This window comes from Balaenoptera borealis, assembly GCF_965194805.1.
Source record: "Balaenoptera borealis genome assembly, chromosome: 17".
Classification (NCBI taxonomy): Eukaryota; Metazoa; Chordata; class Mammalia; order Artiodactyla; family Balaenopteridae; genus Balaenoptera; species Balaenoptera borealis.
In genome coordinates this window covers 43,826,057-43,838,171 of record NC_138876.1, presented here as the reverse complement: position 1 = coordinate 43,838,171, position 12,115 = coordinate 43,826,057, and the positions used below count along the sequence as shown (strand labels likewise).

At 37.2% G+C, this 12,115-nt stretch overlaps 1 long non-coding RNA gene across 1 annotated transcript in view; it reads right to left on the bottom strand.

Annotated features, from left to right (window-relative positions):
• Positions 1 to 11,703, bottom strand: part of LOC309614706 — a 411,347-nt gene extending 399,644 nt beyond the window's left edge. Inside the window, exon 1 of the long non-coding RNA XR_014236373.1 lies at positions 10,326 to 11,703. This is a non-coding gene — a long non-coding RNA (uncharacterized lncRNA). The remainder of the gene's footprint in view (positions 1 to 10,325) is intronic.
• Between the last annotated feature and the right edge of the window lie 412 nt (positions 11,704 to 12,115).

Sequence of the window (12,115 nt, the reverse complement as noted above, 5' to 3'; positions counted from 1 at the left end):
AGAGGCAAAGGTAACTCAGATTTGTGGTTACCAGAGGCATGGGGTGGGAGAAGGGGGGAATTGGAGGAAGGTGGTCAAAAGGTACAAACTTCCAGTTTTAAGAGAAATAAGTACTAGGGATTTAATGTGCAACAAGATGACTATAGTTAACACTGCTGTATTGTGGTATATTTGAAAGTCGTTAAGAGAGTAGATCCTAAGAATGCTCATCACAAGGATAAAAACCATTATTTTCCTTTTCTGGTATATATATATATTTTTTGTATCTATATGAGATAGTGTATGTTAACTAAATTGATTGTGGTAATCATTTCCCAACGTATGTAAAGCAAATCATTATACTGTACACCTTAGATTTATACAGTGCTGTATAAATATACAATTATATTTCAATTATATTTCAGTAAAACTAGAAGAAAAGTGTGACAAAGACTGTGTCCTCATGGAGCTGCATTCTACTGTGGACACAAATCATAAACCAGTACACCAATAAATAAATATGTAATTTTAGATAGAGTCTATCTATATGAAAAAGACAAAGTGACTTGGGGGAGGGAGGGGAACATTATTTTAGGTAGGGTGCTGGAGAAAACCTTTTGTACAGGCAAACTTTGAGCAGAGACCTGAATGATGTGAAAAAATAGAAACAAACAAACAAACAAAAAGTTAATAAAAATGATTACAGGTTGAGAAAATGACCAGGGCAATGGGACTGAGGTGGGAATGCTCTTGGTGTGTTCTAGAACTTGAAACCAGGTAAAGGAGAGGAGGGGTCTGTGAGGCGGCGAGTGAATGACCATTTAGAGTAAGGATATGGATTTTGTTTTAAAAATATTAGTAAGCCATTGGGGGGGTTCTAGGTGATATGATCTGATTTTTTATTTTTTAATTTTCAGGTCACCTTGGCTACTATGTGGAGAAAAAACTGCAAGGGAAAAAAGTGCAAGCAGGGATAGTGTCACTGTAGTCTGGATCAAAGAAGGTGGTGCCTTAAGCTAGGGTAGGCACAGTGTCGGTAGTGAGAAATACCATAAATAACGTAAATTTTAAAGATAGAACTCACAGGATTTACTAATGGATTATGGAGGTTGTGGAAGAGAGATTAAAGATGACTCCTAGATTTTATCTTAATCAAGTCTAGGAATGATACAATTGTGCTCTTTTACAAGGCCTTGGAGACACAGCCCAGTCTAATAGCTTTCTGTCATCACAGTGCCTGTTAAAACCTTGTCAATGTATTTCTTTCTTGCTAGCGATCAAGAGTTTCCTGAAAATAAGTGGGAGTATTCTGGGCAGAGGAAAATATATGAGCTATGAGAATTGATGAGAAAAAATTTCTCTCAAAAATGAGCTATGACAAAAACCGAACTAGTTTCTAATGATTAAGTAATTAATTCATTCACTTTTTTTCTATTCATTGGGTGTTAGGGGATATACTACAGAGCAACACAGATGTGGACAATGCCATCACAGAGTTTACAGTTATCCTGACAGCATAGTATATGTCAAATACTGGGAATCATAGGGATTCACAAAAACTGGTGGATCCCATTTGACATACACTGTGCTCCATCATTTTTAATTTGAGATTTGTCTCAAATCTTATGGCAAAGAACTTTGAGTAATCAAATTAACTTATACCAGTGTGTGATGGACAGTCTTTGGTAATATTTGCTTTAAATGAGAACTGTTGAATTTCTGTTTTTTCTCTTCTTTTTTTGCCAATCTTATTCCATTTTCCCCCACACTTTTTTTCTTGGAGTTTTATTTGCATGTCTTTTTAATTGAAATATAACTGACTTCCAGTATTATATTAGATTCAGTTGTTCAATATAGCAATTTCATATTTTTATAAATTACACAATGATCACCACAATAATGCTAGTTTTCTGTCACCATACAAAGTCACTACAATATTGACAATATTCCCTATATTGTATATTATCTCCCTGTGAATTATTTATTTTATAACTGGAAGTTTGTCCCTCTTAATCTCACTCACTTATTTCACCCATTCTCACCTCCCCCTGGCAACCACAATTTGTTCTCTGTATCTGTGAGTCTGTTTCTTTTGTTATGTTTGTTGGTTTGTTTTGTTTTTTAGATGGCACATTTGAGTGAAATCATACGGTATTTGTCTTTCTCCGTCTAACTTATTTCACTTACCATAATACCATCGATGTCCAACCATCTTGTTGCAAATGGTAAGATTCCTTCCTTTTTATGGGTGAGTAAATTTTCATTGTATATATATAAACCACTTCTTTATCCATTCATCTATCGATGGGAACTTAGGTTGCTTCTGTATCTTGGCTATTGTAAACAACGCTGCAATGAACATTGGGGTGGATATAACTTTTTGAATTACTGTTTTCATTTTCTTTGGAGAAATAACCTGAAGTAGAATTGCTTGACCTTATAGTAGTTCTATTTTTAATTTTTTAAGAAAAAAAACTTACTGTTTTCCATGGTGACTGTACCAATTCACGTTCCCACCAACAGCACATGAGGGTTCCTTTTTCTCTCTTTTTTTTTCTTTATTATTTTTTGGGTGAAGTAGAAAAGGATAGCTTTATTACTTTGCCAGGTAAAGGGGGACACACTGGACTTCAGCCTCAAAAAACTGTGTCCTAATCCAGGAAGATGTTTTTTTTTCTAACACCTTATTGGAGCATAATTGCTTTACAATGTTGTGTTAGTTTCTGCTGTATAACAAAGTGAATCAGCTATATGTATACATATATCCCTATATCCCCTCCCTCTTGAGTCTCTCTCCCACCCTCCCCATCCCACCCCTCTAGGTGGTCACAAAACACCGAGCTGATCTCCCTGTGCTATGCGGCTGTTTCTCACTAGCTATCTATTTTACATTTGGTAGTGTATACATGTCCGTGCCACTCTCTCACTTCGTCCCAGCTTACGCTTCCCCCTCCCCATGTACTCAAGTAAGTCTGCATCTTTATTCCTGGTATCTCTTGTAACCCTTTTTCTTTTATTTCTGATTTAAAAATTATTATTATTATTATTAAACAACAAACCTTTATTTTTCACAGTTCTACAGGCTGGAAAGTCCAAGATGATCTTGGCACAGGCAGATTCATTTTTTGTTGGGGGCCCTCTCCCTGGTTCATAGACAGCTATCTTCTTGCTGTGTCCTCACATAGTGGAAAAGGCCTATTTACGATTTAATTTATTTGTGCTGTTTCTTTCTTTTTCTTAATGAGTCTGGCTAAAGGTTTGTCAATTTTGGTTATCTTTTCAAAGAGCCAGTTTCATTGATCCTTTCTATTGTTTTTAAAGTCTCTATTTTATTTACTTCTCCTCTGATCTTTATTATCTCTTTCCTTCTACTAACTTTGGGTTTTGCTTGTTCTTTTACCAGTTCGTTTAGGTTTAAGTTTAGATTGTTTATTTGAAAATTTTCATGTTTCCTGAGATAGGCTTGTGTTGTTATGAACTATAGATTTTGGATCAGTGCGTTCCGTTTTCATTTTTCACCAGGTCTTTAAATTTTTTAATTTCCCCTTTCTTCAGTGATTCACTGGTTGTTTAGTAGCATGTTGTTTAAGCTCCATGTGTTTCTGTTTCTTGCAGTTTTTTTCTTATAGTTTACTTCTAGTCTCATACTGTTGTGTTGAAAAAAGATCCTTGATATGATTTCAATCTTCTTAAATTTATTGAAACTTGATTTCTTGCCTAGCATGTGATCTATATTGGAGAGTGTTTCATGTGCACTTAAAAAGAATTTAGATTCTGCTGCTTTTGGATAGAATGTTCTCTCTCTATATATATATCTATTAAGTTCATATGGTATAATGTGTTGTTTAAGGCCAGTGTTTCTTTATTGTTTTTCTATCTGGATGATCTGTCCATTGATGTAAGTGGGGTGTTAAAGTCCCTTGCTACTATTGTGTTACTGTCATTTTCTCCCTTTGTGTTTGTTAATATCTGCTTTATGTATTTAGGTGCTCCTATGTTGGGTATATATAGTTACAATTGTTATATCTCCTTGTTGGATTGATACCTTTTTCATTACATAATGTTCTTCTTTGTCTCTTGTTTCAGCCTTTGTCTTAAAGTCTATTTTGTCTGATATAGGTATTGCTACTCCAGCTTTCTTTTTATTTCCATTTGCATAGAGTACCATTTTCCATCCTCTCACTTTCAGTCATGTGTGTCTTTAGATCTGAAGTGATTCTCGTGTAGGCAGCATAGATATGGGTCTTGGTTTTTTATACATTAAGTCTTTCTATGTCTTTTGATGGGAGCATTTAGTCCATTTACATTTAAAGTAATTATTGATAGGTGCGTACTTATTGCCATTTTGCTCACTGCTTTCTGATTGTTTTCATAGTTCTTTTTTTGTTACTTTCTTCTTTTGCTCTCTTCCTTTGTGATTTGATGCCCATCTTTAGTGCTATCTTTGGATTCCTTTCTCCTTTTTGTGTGTGTATCTAATATACCTTTTTGGTTTGTGGTTACCATGAGGTAATAATATGCATATAGGATTATTTTAAATTGATGATCTCTTAAGTTTGAACACATTCTAACCACCCTGCATTCTTGCTCCCCCCCAACCATACTTACTGTTTTTGACATCATATTTTACATATTTTTGTTTCATGTATCCTTAACTATTTGTGGACATAGATGATTTTACTACTTTTGTCTTTTAACCTTCCTGCTAGTTTAATAAATGGTTGATATACTATACCTTTACTATACTTTTGCCTTTACCAGTGAGATTTTTCCTTTTGTAGTTTTCATATTTCTAGTTGTAGTTTTCTCTGCCTAGAGAAATCTTTTTAACATTTCTTGTAAAGCTGGTTTAGTGATGCTGAACTTTTTAGCTTTTGCTTGTCTGTAAAATCTTTATCTCTCCTTCAAATCTGAATGATAGGCTTTCTGGGTACATTATTCTTAGTTGTAGATTTTATCCTTTCACCACTTTGAATATACCATGCCACTCTTGCCTAGCCTGCAAAGTTTCCACTGAAAAGTGAATTCATTGTCTTATAGGAGTTGCTTTGTATGTAACTAGTTGCTTTTTTCTTGCTGCTTTTAAGATTCCCTCTTTATCTTTGATTTTAATTATAATTTATCTTGGTGTGGACCTCTTTAGGTTTACCTTATTTGGAACTCCCTGTTTGCTGGAGCTGGATATCTATTTCCTTTCCCAAATTAGGGAAGTTGTCAGCTATTATTTCTTCTAATATATTCTCTGCCCCTTTCTCTCTCTTGTCCTTCTGAGATCCCATTAATGTGAATGTTAGTATGCTTGATGTTGTCTCAGAGGTCTTTTGAAGTATCCACATTTTTTTTTAACATCTTTATTTGAGTATAATTGCTTTACAATGGCGTGTTAGTTTCTGCTTTATAACGAAGTGAATCAGTTATACATATACATATGTTCCCATATCTCTTCCCTCTTGCATCTCCCTCCCTCCCACCCCTCTAGGTGGTCACAAAGCACCGAGCTGATCTCCCTGTGGTATGCGGCTGCTTCCCACTAGCTATCTATTTTACGTTTGGTAGTGTATATATGTCCATGCCACTCTCTCGCTTTGTCACAGCTTACCCTTCTCCCTCCCCATATCCTCGAGTCCTTTCTCTAGTAGGTCTGTGTCTTTATTCCCGTCTTACCACTAGGTTCTTCATGACCTTTTTTTTTTCGCCCTTAGATTCCATATATATGTGTAGCATACTGTATTTGTTTTTCTCTTTCTGACTTACTTCATTCTGTATGACAGCTCTAACTCCATCCACCTCACTACAAATAACTCAATTTCGTTTATTTTTATGGCTGAGTAATATTCCATTGTATATATGTGTCACATCTTCTTTATCCATTCATCCGATGATGGACACTTAGGTTGCTTCCATGTCCTGGCTATTGTAAATAGAGCTGCAATGAACATTTTGGTACATGACACTTTTTGAATTATGGTTTTCTCAGGGTATATGCCCAGTAGTGGGATTGCTGGGTCGTATGGTAGTTCTATTTTTAGTATTTTAAGGAACCTCCATACTGTTCGCCATAGTGGCTGTATCAATTTACATTCCCACCAACAGTGCAAGAGTGTTCCCTTTTCTCCACACCCTCTCCAGCATTTATTGTTTCTAGATTTTTTGATGATGGCCATTCTAACCAGTGTGAGATGATATATCATTGTAGTTTTTTTTTTTTTAGAAAAGGAGCAAGCGTTATTTTTTTTTATTAATTCATTAATTAATTTTTTTGTTATGGCTGTGTTTGGTCTTCGTTTCTGTGCAAGGGCTTTCTCTAGTTGTGGCAAGCAGGGGCCACTCTTCATTGCAGTGCGCAGGCCTCTCACTCTCGCGGCCTCTCTTGTTGCAGAGCACAGGCTTCAGACACGCAGGCTCAGTAATTGTGGCTCACGGGCACAGCTGCTCCATGGCATGTGGGATCTTCCCAGACCAGGGCTTGAACCCGTGTCCCCTGCATTGGCAGGCAGATTCTCAACCACTATGCCACCAGGGAAGCCCTATCATTGTAGTTTTGATTTGCATTTCTCTAATGATTAATGATGTTGAGCATTCTTTCATGTGTTTGTTGGCAATCTGAATATCTTCTTTGGAGAAATGTCTATTTAGGTCTTCTGCCCGTTTTTGGATTGGGTTTTTTGGTTTTTTGTTATTGAGCTGCATGAGCTGCTTGTAAATTTTGGAGATTAATCCTTTGTCAGTTGCTTCATTTGCAAATATTTTCTCCCATTCTGAGGGTTGTCTTTTCATCTTGTTTGTGGTTTCCTTTGCTGTGCAAAAGCTTTTAAGTTTCATTAAGTCCCATTTGTTTATTTTTGTTTTCTCTAGGAACTAGGTCAAAAAGGATCTTGCTGTGATTTATGTCATAGAGTGTTCTGCCTATGTTTTCCTCTAAGAGTTAGATAGTGTCTGGCCTTACATTTAGGTCTTTAATCCATTTTGAGTTTATTTTTGTGTATGGTGTTAGGGAGTGTTCTAATTTCATACTTTTACATGTACCTGTCCAGTTTTCCCAGCACCACTTAATGAAGAGGCTGTCTTTTCTCCACTGTATATGCTTGCCTCCTTTATCAAAGATAAGGTGACCATATGTGTGTGGGTTTATCTCTGGGCTTTCTATCCTGTTCCATTGATCTATATTTCTGTTTTCGTGCCAGTACCATACTGTCTTGATTACTGTAGTTTTGTAGTATAGTCTGAAGTCAGGGAGCCTGATTCCTCCAGATCCATTTTTCGTTCTCAAGATTGCTTTGGCTATTTGGGATCTTTTGTGTTTCCATACAAATTGTGAAATTTTTTGTTCTAGTTCTGTGAAAAATGCCAGTGGTAATTTGATAGGGACTGCATTGAATCTGTAGATTGCTTTGGGCAGTAGAGTCATTTGCACAATGTTGATTCTTCCAATCCAAGAACGTGGTATATCTCTCCATCTATTTGTGTCATCTTTAATTTCTTTCATCAGTGTCTTACAATTTTCTGCATACAGGTCTTTTGTCTCCTTAGGTAGGTTTATTCCTAGATATTTTATTCTTTTTGTTGCAATGGTAAATGGGAGTGTTTTCTTAATTTCATTTTCAGATTTTTCATCATTAGTGTACAGAAATGCAAGAGATTTCTGTGCATTAATTTTGTATCCTGCTACTTTACCAAATTCATTGATCAGCTCTAGTAGTTTTCTGGTAGCATCTTTAGGATTCTCTATGTATAGTATCATGTCATCTGCAAACAGGGACAGCTTTACTTCTTCTTTTCTGATTTGGATTCCTTTTATTTCTTTTTCTTCTCCGATTGCTGTGGCTAACACTTCCAAAACTATGTTGAATAATAGTGGTGAGAGTGGGCAACCTTGTCTTGTTCCTGATCTTAGTGGAAATGGTTTCAGTTTTTCACCAATGAGGACGATGTTGGCTGTGGGTTAGTCATATATGGCCTTTATTATGTTGAGGAAATTTCCCTCTATGCCTTTCTGCAGGGCTTTTGTCATAAATGGGTGTTGAATTTTGTCAAAAGCTTTCTCTGCATCTATTGAGATGATAATATGGTTTTTCTCCTTCAGTTTGTTAATATGTTGTATCACGTTGATTGATTTGCGTATATTGAAGAATCCTTGCATTCCTGGAATAAACCCCACTTGATCATGGTGTATGATCCTTTTAATGTGCTGTTGGATTCTGTTTGCTAGTATTTTGTGGAGGATTTTTGCATCTATATTCATCAGTGATATTGGCCTGTAGTTTTCTTTCTTTGTGACATTTTTGTCTGGTTTTGGTATCAGGGTGATGGTGGCCTCGTAGAATGAGTTGGGGAGTGTTCCTCCCTCTGTAATATTTTGGAAGAGTTTGAGAAGGATAGGTGGTAGCTCTTCTCTAAATGTTTGATAGAATTCGCCTGTGAAGCCATCTGGTCCTGGGCTTTTGTTTGTTGGAAGATTTTTAATCACAGTTTCAATTTCAGTGCTTGTCATTGGTCTGTTCATATTTTCTATTTCTTCCTGGTTCAGTCTCGGCAGGTTGTGCATTTCTAAGAATCTGTCCATTTCTTCCAGGTTGTCCATTTTATTGGCATAGAGTTGCTTGTAGTAATCTCTCATGATCGTTTGAATTTCTGCAGTGTCAGTGGTTACTTCTCCTTTTTCATTTCTAATTCTATTGATTTGAGTTTTCTCCCTTTTTTTCTTGATGAGTCTGGCTAATGGTTTATCAATTTTGTTTATCTTCTCAAAGAACCAGCTTTTAGTTTTATTGATCTTTGCTATTGTTTCCTTCATTTCTTTTTCATTTATTTCTGATCTGATCTTTATGATTTCTTTCCTTCTGCTAACTTTGGGGTTTTTTTGCTCTCCTTTCTCTAATTGCTTTAGGCACAAGGTTAGGTTGTTTATTTGAGATGTTTCCTGTTTCTTAAGGTAGGATTGTACTGCTATAATCTTCCCTCTTAGAACTGCCTTTACTGCCTCCCATAGATTTTGGGTCATCGTGTCTCCATTTTCATTTGTTTCTAGGTATTTTTTGATTTCCCCTTTGATTTCTTCAGTGATCACTTGGTTAGTAAGTAGTGTATTGTCTAGCCTCCATGTGTTAGTATTTTTTACATATCTTTTCCTGTATTTGATATCTAGTCTCATAGCATTGTGGTCGGAAAAGATACTTGATACGATTTCAATTTTCTTAAATTTACCAAGGTTTGATTTGTGGCCCAAGATATGATCTATCCTGGAGAATGTTCCATGAGCACTTGAGAAAAATGTGTATTCTGTTGTTTTTGGGTGGAATGTCCTATAAATATCAATTAAGTCCATCTTGTTTAATGTATCATTTAAAGCTTGTGTTTCCTTATTTATTTTCATTTTGGATGATCTGTCCATTGGTGAAAGTGGGGTGTTAAAGTCCCCTGCTATGATTGTGTTACTGTCGATTTCCCCTTTTATGGCTGTTAGTATTTGTCTTTTGTATTGAGGTTCTCCTATGTTGGGTGCATAAATATTTACAATTGTTATATCTTCTTCTTGGATCGATCCCTTGATCATTATGTAGTGTCCTTCTTTGTCTCTTGTAATAGTCTTTATTTTAAAGTCTATTTTTTCTGATTTGAGAATTGCTACTCCAGCTTTCTTTTGATTTCCATTTGCGTGGAATATCTTTTTCCATCCCCTCACTTTCAGTCTGTATGTGTCTCTAGGTCTGAATTAGGTCTCTTGTAGACAGCATATATATGGGTCTTATTTTTGTATCCATTCAGCCAGTCTGTGTCTTTTGGTGGGAGCATTTAATCCATTTACATTTAAGGTAATTATCAATATGTATGTACTTATTCCCATTTTCTTAAAGGTTTTGGGTTTGTTATTGTAGGTGTTTTCCTTCTCTTGTGTTTCTTGCCTAGAGAAGTTCCTTTAGCATTTGTTGTAAAGCTGGTTTGGTGGTGCTGAACTCTCTCAGCGTTTGCTTGTCTGTAAAGGTTTTAATTTCTCCATCAAAGCTGAATGAGATCCTTGCTGGGTAGAGTAACCTTGGTTGTAGGTTTTTCTCCTTCATCACTTTAAATATGTCCTGCCACTCCCTTCTGGCTTGCAGAGCTTCTGCTGAAAGATCAGCTGTTAACCTTATGGGGATTCCCTTGTGTGTTATTTGTTGTTTTTCCCTTGTTGCTTTTAATATGTTTTCTTTGTATTTAATTTTTGATAGTTTGATTAATATGTGTCTTGGCGTGTTTCCTCTTGGATTTATCTTGTATGAGATTCTCTGTGCTTCTAGGACTTGATTAACTATTTCCTTTCCCATATTAGGGAAGTTTTCAACTATAATCTCTTCAAATATTTTCACAGTCCCTTTCTTTTTCTCTTCTTCTTCTGGGACCCCTATAATTCGAATGTTGGTGCATTTAATGTTGTCCCAGAGGTCTCTGGTACTGTCCTCAGTTCTTTTCATTCTTTTTTCTTTATTCTGCTCTGCAGTAGTTTTTTTCACTATTTTATCTTCCAGGTCACTTACCCGTTCTTCTGCCTCAGTTATTCTGCTATTGATCCCTTCTAGAGTATTTTTAATTTCATTTATTGTGTTGTTCATTATTGCTTGTTTCCTCTTTAGTTCTTCTAGGTCCTTGTTAAATGTTTCTTGCATTTTGTGTATTCTATTTCCAAGATTTTGCATCATCTTTGTTATCATTATTCTGAATTCTTTTTCGGTAGACTGCCTATTTCCTCTTCATTTGTTAGGTCTGGTGTGTTTTTACCTTGCTCCTTCATCTGCTGTGTGTTTTTCTGTCTTCTCATTTTGCTTATCTTACTGTTTTTGGGGTCTCCTTTTCGCAGGCTGCAGATTCGTAGTTCCCATTGATTTTGGTGTCTGTCCTCAGGGGTTAAGGTTGGTTCAGTGGGTTGTGTAGGCTTCCTGGTGGAGTGGACTACTGCCTGTGTTCTGGTGGATGAGGCTGGATCTTGTCTTTCTGGTGGGCAGATCCACGTCTGGTTGTGTGTTTTGTGGTGTCTGTGGCCTTATTACGATTTTAGGCAGCCTCTCTGCTAATGCATGGGCCTGTGTTCCTGTCTTGCTAGTTGTTTGGCATAGGGTGTCCAGCAATGTAGCTTGCTGGTTGTTGAGTGAAGCTGGGTCTTGGTGTTGAGATGGAGATCTCTGGGAGATTTTCACCGTTTTGTATTATGTGGAGCTGGGAGGTCTCCTGTGGACCAGTGTACTGAAGTTGGCTCTCCCACCTCAGAGGCACAGCCCTGATTCCTGGCTGGAACACCAAGAGTCTTTCATCCACACGACTCAGAATAAAAGGGAGAAAAAATAGAAAGAAAGAAGGAGGATAAAATAATATAACATAAAATAAAATAAGATAAAATAAAGTTATTAAAATAAAAAATAAAAAATAAGTATTAAGACAAAAATTTTTTAAAAGTTAAAAAAAAAACAAACAACTAGACAGAGAGCACCCTAGGACAAATGGTGAAAGCAAAGCTATACAGACAAAATCTCACACAGAAGCATACACATACACACTCACAAAAAGAGGAAAAGGGAAAAAAATAATATACCTTGCTCCCAAAGTCCGCCTCCTCAATTTGGGATGATTCGTTGTCTATTCAGGTATTCCACAGTTGCAGGGTACATGAAGTTGATTGTGGAGCTGTAATCCACTGCTTCTGAGGCTACTGGGAGAAATTTCCCTTTCTCTTCTTTGTTCTCATAGCTCCCAGGTTTCAGGTTTGGATTTGGACCCACCTCGGCATGTAGGTCACCTGTGGGTGTCTGTTCTTCGCTCTGACAGGACGGGGTTAAAGGAGCAGCTGAATTGGGGGCTCTGGCTCACTCAGGCTGGGGGGAGGGAGGGTTACGGATGTGGGGCGAGCCTGCGGTGGCAGAGGCTGGTGTGACATTGCTCCAGCCTTAGGCATGCCGTGCGTTCTCCTGGGGAAGTTGTCCCTGGATCACGGGACCCTGGCAGTGGCAGGCTGCACAGGCTCACAGGAGGGGAGGTGTGGAGAGTGACCTGTGCTTGCACACAGGCTCCTTGGTGGCTGCAGCGGCAGCCTTAGTGTCTCATGCCCGTCTCTGGGGTCTGCACTGATAGCCGCGGCTTGCGCCCCTCTCTGGAGCTCCTTTAAGTG